At 46.0% G+C, this 11,328-nt stretch overlaps 1 long non-coding RNA gene across 1 annotated transcript in view; it reads left to right on the forward strand.

Annotated features, from left to right (window-relative positions):
• LOC116848223 overlaps positions 1-10,894 on the forward strand; it is a 63,582-nt gene extending 52,688 nt beyond the window's left edge. Inside the window, exons 2-3 of the long non-coding RNA XR_004378933.1 lie at positions 9,354-9,442; positions 10,818-10,894. This is a non-coding gene — a long non-coding RNA (uncharacterized LOC116848223). The remainder of the gene's footprint in view (positions 1-9,353; positions 9,443-10,817) is intronic.
• The last annotated feature ends 434 nt before the right edge of the window (positions 10,895-11,328 follow it).

Consider the following 11,328-nt stretch of genomic DNA (forward strand, 5'->3'; position numbering starts at 1 on the left):
CGGAGAAATAAGAGGAATAGGGTTGAGGTCAAAGTGGACATACAAAGAGAAGACTCTCTCCTCCGCCGGGCTCGTCCACTTTACCGTCCGTCTGTCCGACGTCGGCTCGCGTCGCCGGTGGACAAGTCGGTCGACTTTAATATGCACCCTAGAAATTGAATTCTCTCCCTTTTCTCACACCGCTTCCTTCTTTCTCGCTCTCTCCCTCTTCTCTCTCTCTCTCTCTCTCTCTCTCTCTCTCTCTCTCTCTGTCTCTCCCTTCTTCCGTTCGTGAGTTTCCCGCCGCCTCCAGCCTCGTCAAAGCCCCGAGTACGGAACGCCTGAGAGCGGAACGCAGGTGCGGCGGGATCCGTAATATGGATTTAAGAACACTCGCTGATATTGACGGATATGAGCGCTCCCGCGTGGAGCGCAAATGCACCCCTGCCTCCTTCCCACCCAGCTTGGCTGGCTCCCTTGAACCGAATGCCGGCGTGTTGCGCGACGGGAGTGTTGCGGCTGCGAATGCGCGTTTGTACATACACCACCGGCGGTGGCGGCGGCGGTAACGCAGCGTGGAGTGAGTCACAACACGCAAGGGCGCGCGCAGCGGGTGTTTTTCTCATTCCGTGGCGATATCTCGCAAGGTCTGTCGTTCTTTGCGAGAGCGAGCTCTTTTCTCTTACTTTCTTTCCTCCTCGCACACCACGGGGGTGAGACCGGGGGGAGGCGTAACGACAACGAGGGGTGCATTTATCCGATGACCGTGTAATCCATTACTGCCGTCCGCCTGGCTCCCGATGACGTGTACCGTGCGCAGGAATCCGGAATTGATCCCCCCGTACCAACGTCCCGACGCCGAGTGTTGAGGACGCACGTGGGGGCGGCGGTGGTTGCGTTCGAGCGGTTAACCTTCGAGTGTAATTACGATCGCGACTGACGCGTTCGCCCAGCAGGAGGAGAGGAAATGGTGTGGGGCAGGACTTTTCTCGTTCTCGCCGTGTACTCGCGCACATTAGCTTCTTAATCTTAGAGAGATAGCGTGAAGAATTTGTACACTGAGAGAGCTTTAACTTCCCCCTCCAATATTTCATCGCTTTACTATTAATTTGCATTACTTGAATGAATGCAGTGCACAGCGAAAATTACTCACCCCTGTCTTAATTGAATCATAAATTACCACTAACTTTCGAGGCTTTAACGAGTAAACAGTACGCTGAGGAAAAATATTAAAAAATAAGAGACATTTATTCAGTGCGCACTAATGACAAATCTAGTTATTACATTATGCTAATGTATAAAATGTTTTTTAAACAAGAAAATATACATGTTTCTAAAGTCTTACCTTTTCATAAAAGTAATTGTTTATTCTATTCAATAAAAGTGTAGATTTCAGTTGCATTCTAAAATAGGAATTCCTTTTGAAGGAAAGTGCAGCCAAGAATGGCTCAGATTCATAACTAATAAGTTTTGAAAAATCATTTAAAATAAAGTTTATAATGTGCAGATTATGGGAACATATTATGGAAACACGTTTCTCGGCTCCCTGGACAATTTTTTACAGTTTTTAAAAATAATTTTCGCGTTTCCATGAGTGTATTTTCGAAAATGACGTCAAGTGTGCGTATCTCGATCAGCACCGGGTCCACCAAATAAATATTTTTAATTTTTTCATATTTTTTCTTAGAGTATATCCTTTCATTCTCTTTCTGAGTGGAATTTATAAATAGACGTAGACGTCCCACGAGTTCGCGGAATAAATGCCAATATAAAGGGTTAAAGTCGCAATATAATCACGTGTTTATCTTTCACAAGTTTTGTTGATCCCCTCCCTTACTTTTCCCATTTTGTTTCACTCTTTCTCCGTTTTATCCTTTGTAATTCAATTTTTCGTTTTTTGACCGTCCGCGTCAGCCATCGATCCATCTCTCCGTTTCGCGCGGTCACAATCGGAGAAACGCCTCCGCGTAATATTTCACTGGCGTTCCCCGTCTTCCTCATCGTTCAATCGTGTAGCAATCGGCGTTACCGGGGCGGCCGATTTATTTTCCGACCTGTTTCACGGCGAGATCCCGCACGGGGGAGAACAAGCGCGCAAGCGCGAGCACGTTTGCTCTCGCCTCGTCTAATCCTCAGATACTTAAATAATTTCGCGCTTTCAAGTGCACTCGGCGTGAAGATGAAATATTCATCGGGGATGTCATATACTTCAGCGCCGGGCCGAAGTCTGTTGCCGCCGGTGTCAGGAAGGAGCGGGCAAAGTTACGATTGTCTTAGCAAGTGCGCGGGAAATAGGGTCAAAGTAATGCGAAGGATTAGGATGCCTCGTAACGACGGGCGGGAAAGTTTATTATAACTCGCTCATAGAATAAGTAGCAGCGATACCCGGCAATCCCGTCACTCGCAGGCTGATTTCGAGTGTATCTCGTCGCATCCACCCACTCCCGCGTCTTTTCCCCCGCGATTGTAATACGGGACGTGTCGTTATTATCATTATGTAGTTTAAACGAGGAGAGACATTTCTTTGATCCGATTCGCTTGCACGAGGCGCTCTCGGACGATGAAGTTTCACGAGAAATTCCTACATGCACCTATACTAAGGAAACAATACTTGGAAATTTGTTTGTGGGATATAGATTTTATTCGCGAAAAAATTAACTTTATTATTGTGAAATAAACTCCACTTCGCTGAAATAAACTTTATACCTCACAGAGAGGTCTTCAAGTGTTCTTCCTTTGTGTGTTGCTAACAGACAAAGACGTTGCTTGGAAGAAAGAATACGTTGAAGAAGAATTAGTCGTAGCTAAAACGTAGCTGTGACAGTTAGGATATGGGATAAAAAATATCCTATATCCTAACTGTGTAAAATAGGGATAGCTAATGTCGCAGCTAAATTGATCAGCTGTTTAAGCTTCGACATTGCAACAAAAGATATTCGCTGACGCGTGAGCGCAAACAATGGCGAGGGGTACTCCGCGAGGGGAGCGATGTCGCGCGAACGGTCCCGCGGCGTATAAATTTGAATAACTACAATTTTAGTTAGATCGACCATATTTTTCTCTCAGCGCGAGCAAGCGAAACGTTTATTTGTGAAATTTGGCAAATTACGTGACATGTGCAATTAATATTAACCACACGTGATTCTCGACGTTCAGGTAGTTGATAGAATATGCATTTCAATTTGGAAGCTAATTGAGCTCTTCAGATGCCAAATTAGTCAACCCCCCTCCGCTTTTTCTGCGTGGAAATTTCACCGTTTTAATCCAAGCACACACACGATCAGTACTTGATGCTTCGCAGAGTTAAGGAAATTAAAAGAAAAATTGAAGCTGATCGTTCCGGCTTGTAAAGAGGCGTAATTAAAATTCGAGTTAAAATCCGCGGGTTACGCGAACAAAAAATCTTGACGAGACGCCACGCGAGAATATTCCTTTCATGTTTTGACGACTTGCGCGCGTCAATTTGCGAAATTCCTCGACGCTTCGCGCATCGTTTCCCTTTCTCTTAAATACACCGGCTGGGTCTTACGGGACTTCGTGTTTGGATTTTCCGACGTCGCGTCGCTACTCCAATCACAAGCCGAATGACACTTCCAGCGGAAATGGCGCTCCAAGTTTCGTCCCTCCGCGTGTGCACGTTTCTCTCCTTCTCCCTTCCTCTCAATATACCACGATGCGTACACATCCACCGGGCGTCCTGATCCGGAAGGGTAAACTTTGTTCCTCCCGTCGCCATATGCCGTATCTGACCCGTGTCTGATGTTCCGTGGACGGCTGCTGCCGGTACTCCTCGATTACCGCTCTTCCCGAAGTAAGACCGCCGCCCCGGGATTCACATACGTTCCGTTAGCTCGCTCGTCCACCTAAGGGTCGCCTAAGGGTGGCTCTCCCCGGTTCTTCTTGCTACTTAACGCCAAATCCGTTAAGACCGTCCTCAAAACGAGCCGGACATTTTGGGGTTTGGGAGCATTCGCGACCAGTTGGAGCGTAAGATTTTTTTTCCCGAGCCGCTTTCGGACTTTTATCAGCCTGGGATTCCTCCAGAGAGCGAGAGAGAAAGAGGGAGAATGAAAGAGCATGTGTGTTTGTGTGTGTGTGTATGTGTGTGTGAGATGATGACGCAGGGCAAGCTTAATATCGCTCTGGAGAAGCGAGCTTTTAACGCTTGCACGTCGCGGCGAAGTCGAAAGCGGACGAAGACGGCGTTACTTCAACGCGCGCTTCAAACCTCTTCATGTAACGGCCGAGTGCAATTCCCGTGGCGGCGCGTCTCGGAGCAAGTGCGCGTCGTATCGCGAAACGAGGGAGCGTGTAATAAAATATGCAAATTAGATAGCTATATTTGATGATCCCTCGCGTCTTCCGGGATCGGCGGGATTTATTGGCGTCGTGCGAACTTTCCGCGTGCTCACTTCGGCTAAAGAGGAAGCGAGAGAGAGAAAGAGAGAGAGAGAGAGGGGGGAGAGGGAGAGAACGTCGACGAGTAGACGTACACGAGTCCTTCCGTCGGTCCGTCCGTCGGCCCTGGCGGCTGATCGGCCAGCGAGGTATTAATACTGAATCGCGACGTCCCGCCACCGCTTCGGCGGCTCTCATATTAAATGGAGCATTGTGGGCGTTCGGCGAAATCGATCGTCCACAAAGTGGCAATCACACAGAGAGTGAGACTCGATCACGTGATTTCCCGTGGGTGCCGTCGCCGGCAAATGACCCGCCTGCCGGCTGCTGCAACGCCGCGGATGCCGCAGCCGCCTTCGTATCATGCCGGGCTGTGCTTACCTCAATGCCGCCGCCGACGAGAGGAGAGAAAGAGAAAGAGAAAGACACTGACAGAATCTACGGATACTTTTGCGCGGCTCGAGCCTCGCGAACTCGCTCCGATCGAATCAGAGGGGGAAGAGCCGCGCGGAATATTCTCCGGAGGCGGAAATCTCGCGAGTCGCGCATTTAAATACGGCTTTTAGCCTCCCCGTGCGCGTACACTCCTCCCCCCTTCCCTTGGTCTCGGTTATTTCGACTCGATCTCGCCCTCCAAGTCGATTCCGCGGGCTTAAGATTCCTCCGCGGAGGAAGACGAACGAGACTCCCGATTTCTTTGAGTTGCCTGTCTTCCTCTCCCCTGCTCTCTTCTTTTCTCCTCATTGCTTCCTTTCTGCATTTGTTTTCTCTTGCTCTCGCTGCTTTCTGCATTTGCTGTCTATCAGGTGAAATGTCACGGAGCGCGCGAGGCGCCACGGCCGGAAGCTCCACGATAAAACGAGACATGCGGAGAAATACGATAATGGATGGTAGCTGTTAATTAATAACGAAGTCAAAGCGTTTTCCGCCGATTAGACGTTCGTGCGAGCTCCCTCCCTCCCCTCTCTCAAACTCTCTTTCTCTCCTCTCTCTCCGCGGAAACTCGATATTTACCAACTTGAGAGTATCGCGTTATAAGCTCCCCGTCCGCGGTATCGACGGATAGTTCCGCGAGCATTAAATCCGAAAGATACTCCCCTTGGTCCCCATGCTTCCCGGCGTTTCCTTCTTCCGGGGGGCGCATCCGAAAGTGAATTAATGCATCTTCGAGCTTGCGGATAAAGTAGTAGGATTCGCTGGGATTCCCCCGGCGCTCGCGAGACGCGCACGCTGCGAGGAACGCAGCCATCCTCCTGCCCCTCGCCGTAGAGAATTTGCGACGTCGCGTTGCGTTCCGTTTCGTTTTGCATTCGACTCGTCATCTGACTCATGCGTCTCATTACGGGTCCGCGGTTTCGTCGAGAGAGCGATCTGTCGCGGGACGTTTTTATTTACTTGTTTATTCTCCCTTATCCGTTCATTCGTTTATTTGTTCACCATTTCCTCGTATTTATTTATTTTCTCGTATATTTCTATTGTTTCTTCTCTCTTCCCCTTGTTTGCGAATTTTTTGACGCGCTGCGACGCGGAACGATCCTCCGCGGGAGGATTCACTTTCACGGATATACAGGGTGTCTGAACCGAAATGTTCAGATTGATCTTGTGGAACTCGTTAAACTGAACGGAGAAATCGTGGCCACGTTGTAAACCGCCAGGTTAATTTTCGAACACTGACGAAAGAAAATGCTGCTTGTAGGTTTTAAAGACCTGTGCGAACCTGCCATCTGGGACTTTCAGGAACTTAATTTTTCTACATGCAAAACGTTAGCATTTCGTTTGTAGTAACAATAATTGCTTGTAGTAACAATAATTTTGTTTGTAGTTCCATTCATAAAAAATTACAAAAATTTTTTAAAATAACTCGCACCCAACTTCAAAATATTACAAATCCATTTGTGCAATCTTATTTAGAATCATTTGTTTATAGTGCTCTCTATTTCGTTTGTAGTCAAACAATTTGGAAGTTATATCAATTCGACTAAAGAATACTGCGCAAACAGATTTGATACGCCTCATCATTTTTTTAAGTTGCGCGTTTCGAAATTTTTTAAATTTTTCGTATAGAAAAATTAAGTTCTTAAAAGTCGGGTGCCAAATTCACGCAAGTGTTCTAAAGAAGACCTATCGGTGAAGCTGATAGGTTAAATGAAGTCTAAAGAGATTGACATAGGCTTCAAAATATCGAAGTAGGCGTCAATGGAGTATCGAAGTCGAAAGCGTCGGATGAAAATCTCGACTCGGCAGTTTACAAAATGGCTATGATTTCTCCATTCAGTTGAGCGAGTTCCACCGCGCACGACTGGTGTCGGGCGCACTCAAGTCCAGACACCCTGTAGAACTCGCGGCCGGATGGACTCGTTCCCTTGCAGAAGACGACGGCGCTTGGAGAGGGTGCCGCGGCAAACCTCCCCCACCCCCGCCCGCAACAGCCAACCCCCTCTCCTCCCGTCTCCCGAATTCCCCGGCGCGCCGAGAGCTGCTCGAGCGGCGCCGGAACGGATTCCGCTCTCTCTTTCACCGGCCTCGCGCCCCGATACCGCATATTAAATTCTCCCCGAGGGAGAGGGAGAGAGAGTGAGAGGGCGCATCGAGGATGCGCGCTTTTCGCGATCCAGCGGACGACAAGGTCCTGAGGACCGTGTTTCTCGGCCATCGGACCATTTTCCATCCACGGCGAATACGCCGCGCCTCGCCGCGCAGCTGTCTGTCTGTCTGTCTGTCTGTCTGTCTGCCTGCCTGTGTGTCTGTCGGTCTGTTCCTGCCGAGGGCGAGTCGCGTGACGGAAATTCAGCCTCCGTTCCGTTACTGTTCCACAGAGACATCCGGTTCTGGCGTTTCGTGTACGCGCGCAGGCACGATGTTTCTTATGCCTTTGTCAAATTGCAGCGTCCCGTCGTATGTCCCATCAGGGTAATCCCATGGCGACACGCCTGCGCTCATGTTGTCGACTTGTCGCGCGTAATCAATCGACGATTAACCCTTTGTATTGGAATCACGTCTCCTATACCGAAAGAAAAAAATATCTAAGAGATAAAACATATTTATTCGGTGGGTACTGATAACACATATTTACTTATGTTCATACAAAATATTCTCCGCAAATCAGAAGATATATATTTCATGAAAATAATTATGTATTCTGTTCAGATATATCAGAAGATATATATTTCATGAAAATAATTATATATTCTGTTTAAATAAAGGAATTTAGGTCTTAGTGAATATGTTCTTATAAAAAAGCCATCGAATAAATATTTTTTTTATTTCTTAGATATTTTTTCTCAGTGCAGACGTTCTACAATTGAGGAGCCAAAATCATCACTCACATTTCAGACATGTGCCACATTTGTTCTCTCTCTAGTTTTGTCTGAACATTAACTTAATGCTTTTAAATTTTCTGTATTATTATTTCGCTTCTGCTTGTCTCCGGGTCTTAATTATGTTTTCAATTATTAACCCTTTGTCTTCATTATTATTTTTTAAATTGTTTATTTATTATTATTTTTCTATTTCTTTTTGGATTTCTTTTTTTCTTCTTATTTTGATGCATTATTTTAATTTTTCAATCAGTTATTTATTATGCTTGATGCGCCAAGGGGATTTCCCGTAAGTGACGAAGTAGAAGAATAAATAAACTTAATGGTCGCACAATATATCAATGAGGGATTAATTCCCAATACAAGGGATTAATTAGTCGCGAAGCGAATGTTGCAAATCGTCGAACGTTCAACGCGGCGAAGTTTCTCGAGGGGAAGGCGTTGACGGCGGCGGTGGACGCGCTCCGTTGACGCCGTTTTTAAAGTGTTCGCGCCCGTGCTTTATGACGCATTTCACGGGGAAACGAGATTAAATTTAAGTGTTCCTCAAAAATACATAGACGCGGCACAGACGGCGCGTTATACTGCGAAAGCCGTGGAAAGTTTCGCGAAAGACTCGCTGAAAGTTTTAATTTACTTTCCAGCCTTGGTTTATGCAGCTCGTTGTCAAATACATGTGTGCTGCGGCATAAACGGAGCCCTGCCAACCTCCCTTCCTCTCTCCCTCTCTTTCTCTTCACTTTTCCTGCCTTTTCCCGACTCTCTCTTTCTTCTCGCTCTCTCTCCTCGAAATCCTCAGAGGAACGTCCTCACGTCGATGACGAGCGCGACGACGTCGCCGACGTGTTCTTTGCCTCTTCCTCCAGCTGGAACTTGTCGTGATCTAAAAAAACGCTCTCCCGTTTCTCTCTCTCTTTCTCTCTCTTTCTCTCGAGGCCGTAATCGCGAGATTGTTTGTACAACGTCGCGGCTGATACAAGCGCCGACAATTTATTTTGACAGATCTCATACGCGCTTCTTGGTTCTCGTTAATTCGGGCCTGCTCTCATCGCCTATCGTACGAGAAAGAAGCTGACAGGCGGACGTTGAAGAAGCTTCAGTCTTCCGCGAGTCTATTTAAAAGAACGTCAGCGAGATGCGAAAGACGTGGTTTGACGCGCCCGCGCTTGAGGTGCAAAGTTGGCGTCCGCGAAGTTGCGAAATGAAAAGTCAACCTTGACATATGCGCGTCGGAATTCGCGGCTCCAATTAAGTCGGGGAATATGTTGCCGTGGCATTGTATTTTCGATATATGCATCACTCGAATGCACGTTGCGAGCCCACGCTCGCATTGTTACTGCGCGAAAAGTCGTGTGACCGCCGAGCAATCGAGCATGTCATAACAAAGCTTGACGCGAGCGAGCGAGCACGTCAGGCGACATCGTGCGTTACTTTCGATTTTATTCGATGAAATAAAATTAATACAAAGAGAACGCGATCGTCCAGCTCGATCGCCGAGAGCGCGTCGTGAAATCGAAAGGGGTAATTGTCGTTTTGTTCGCGTCAAATTCGCGCAAGAAACGCGGTTTCTCGCGACCTCTTCGCGTTTTCATAATTTTTCCGAACTGAATAACACCTCTGGACCCTTAACTGACGGGAATGATTGTGTTTTGGCTTCAGACTTGACGGTTCTCGCAACGGATGCAGTTAGAACAGAAGTGCAGAGCTTGCGGAGCATCTGATTCGACCTGAGTAAAATTGCTTTGATGGTGAGTTCATTGATTATTTAAGCTTTCATAGCCGAGACTTTATAAATTTGAGAGAGTTAGTTTCATTGTTGAAGCTCAAGCAGGAATATTCCTGATATACGTCGGGAGAATATCTAAAAATGAAATGAAATGAAATTTTTTCTTTAATTTGAGATTACATATTCTGGGATTTTTCACAAAGAGATATTCGTCACGAATTACTTCCGACTCCGCGTAAAATATTAAACGCAACGCGCAGTACAGAGAGAGAGAGAGAGCGACGTTCACTTTAGAATCTTGCGTTATTTTGCGTTTAAGTAACGTCTAATAACTCTTACAAATTCTCTTTATATCCGTATTGAACTGCATTAAATTATTAGACGCAAAAGTATCTCGCGAGAGCGTACCGTGATCGTCGAATCTCGCTAATCAGTACAGTTGTAAGATATACGAGAGTGCGTCGAGGCGCTAAAAGCTCGTGTTAAACAATTGAACAATATTCAGTGTATTACGGATAGGAATATTTCAATCTAGCGCACGTGAAATAATCAGGACCATTATAACGGCGCTCCTGCAGCCTCGAGCGTGTTATCTTTCGGAAGGTCGCGCGACCTTCGAACAACAACGCGCGTAATCACGACGCGCGCTCGGCTTCACACAGTCTCCGGCCCGCCGGCGAGCGGGACGGATGACGTCACGCGGTAGTCTTGAATTTTCTAAATTCGTCAAAGCGTGTGCGAGTCGAACGGCGATATTTTGCGCGTGCGATCGTTGTGCTGAGGTCCTCGTGAGTAACGGCAGCGTCCTGAAATCGAGAGGGTGACTGTCGTTTTTCATTTTTGTTAAATTTAAAGAGGAGACATAAGGTAAATGTCTCAACAATTGAACCTTGTCAACGATCGAAACATTGAAAATATACTTGTATTTAATAGCTCTAAAAAAGACTTGGAAATTTTTCAAAGACACTTCTTTATGCCAATTTGTAATATTATTTAATGACCATTAAATTACTAACTCTGTGTTTTGCTCAATAATTAGGACATGATTTATTTCTCAGTTTAACTACAATTGGCGTTATTTAATATATTTCATTAAAATTATAATTGATGTTTATCGATTATATATTTTGTCTTTTATTATTTCTTTATCGCTGACGAAAGTTTTATATAAACGTTAGTTTTCCTTGCAATTTCACTAATTACTTATTAATGAAAATACAAAACTAATCGTGCTTTCTTACTAGTTTAGTTATTGAGACATTTACCTTAGTTGTCGATGTTTATATTTTTTATTTGTCCGTATATTATATATACGGAATATTTCTTTATTCTCACTTGGCTGACCACGAGCGTGCTCTTTACCTTCAATTAATCAGGAAACTGTCTTTTTATTTCAGATTCGGCAGAGCTTGCGGCCACACCGCGAAGGAAGACGCAGCTCCAGTGGATGCGGTTGCTGCACCGGAGGTTCCGGTTTGGGCCAAGCAGGGTTGGCTCGAAGGTGAGTTTACCAAGTTTCCATAATTCTCTTAGCCATTTGCTGTTGCGAATGTGACAGTTAATACACTGAAAAAAAAATACGTAAAAATTTTGGCAACATTTAAGTTTATTTTTGCATGCAGAAAATACTGGAGCAAATATCTCCGCAGAATTTTTTAATGCTGTATCGCAGAGCTTTATTGCTCCGAAGGTCACGTGATCTTCCGAAAGACAACACACTCGAGCTCGCGCCGTTATAACGGCTCTGATTATTTCACGTGCGTTATATTGAAATATTCCTATGACATGATACACTGAATATCGTTCAATTGTTTAACGCGTTTTAATTGAGCGGCCCGTCGCACTCTCGTACATTTGCAGCTGTACTGATTAGCGAAATCCAACAATCACGGTATGATCTCGCGCGAC

The sequence above is a fragment of the Odontomachus brunneus genome, unplaced genomic scaffold (genome assembly GCF_010583005.1).
Source record: "Odontomachus brunneus isolate Ranch 3 - 2012 unplaced genomic scaffold, Obru_v1 Obru_scaffold_091, whole genome shotgun sequence".
Taxonomy (NCBI): Eukaryota; Metazoa; Arthropoda; class Insecta; order Hymenoptera; family Formicidae; genus Odontomachus; species Odontomachus brunneus.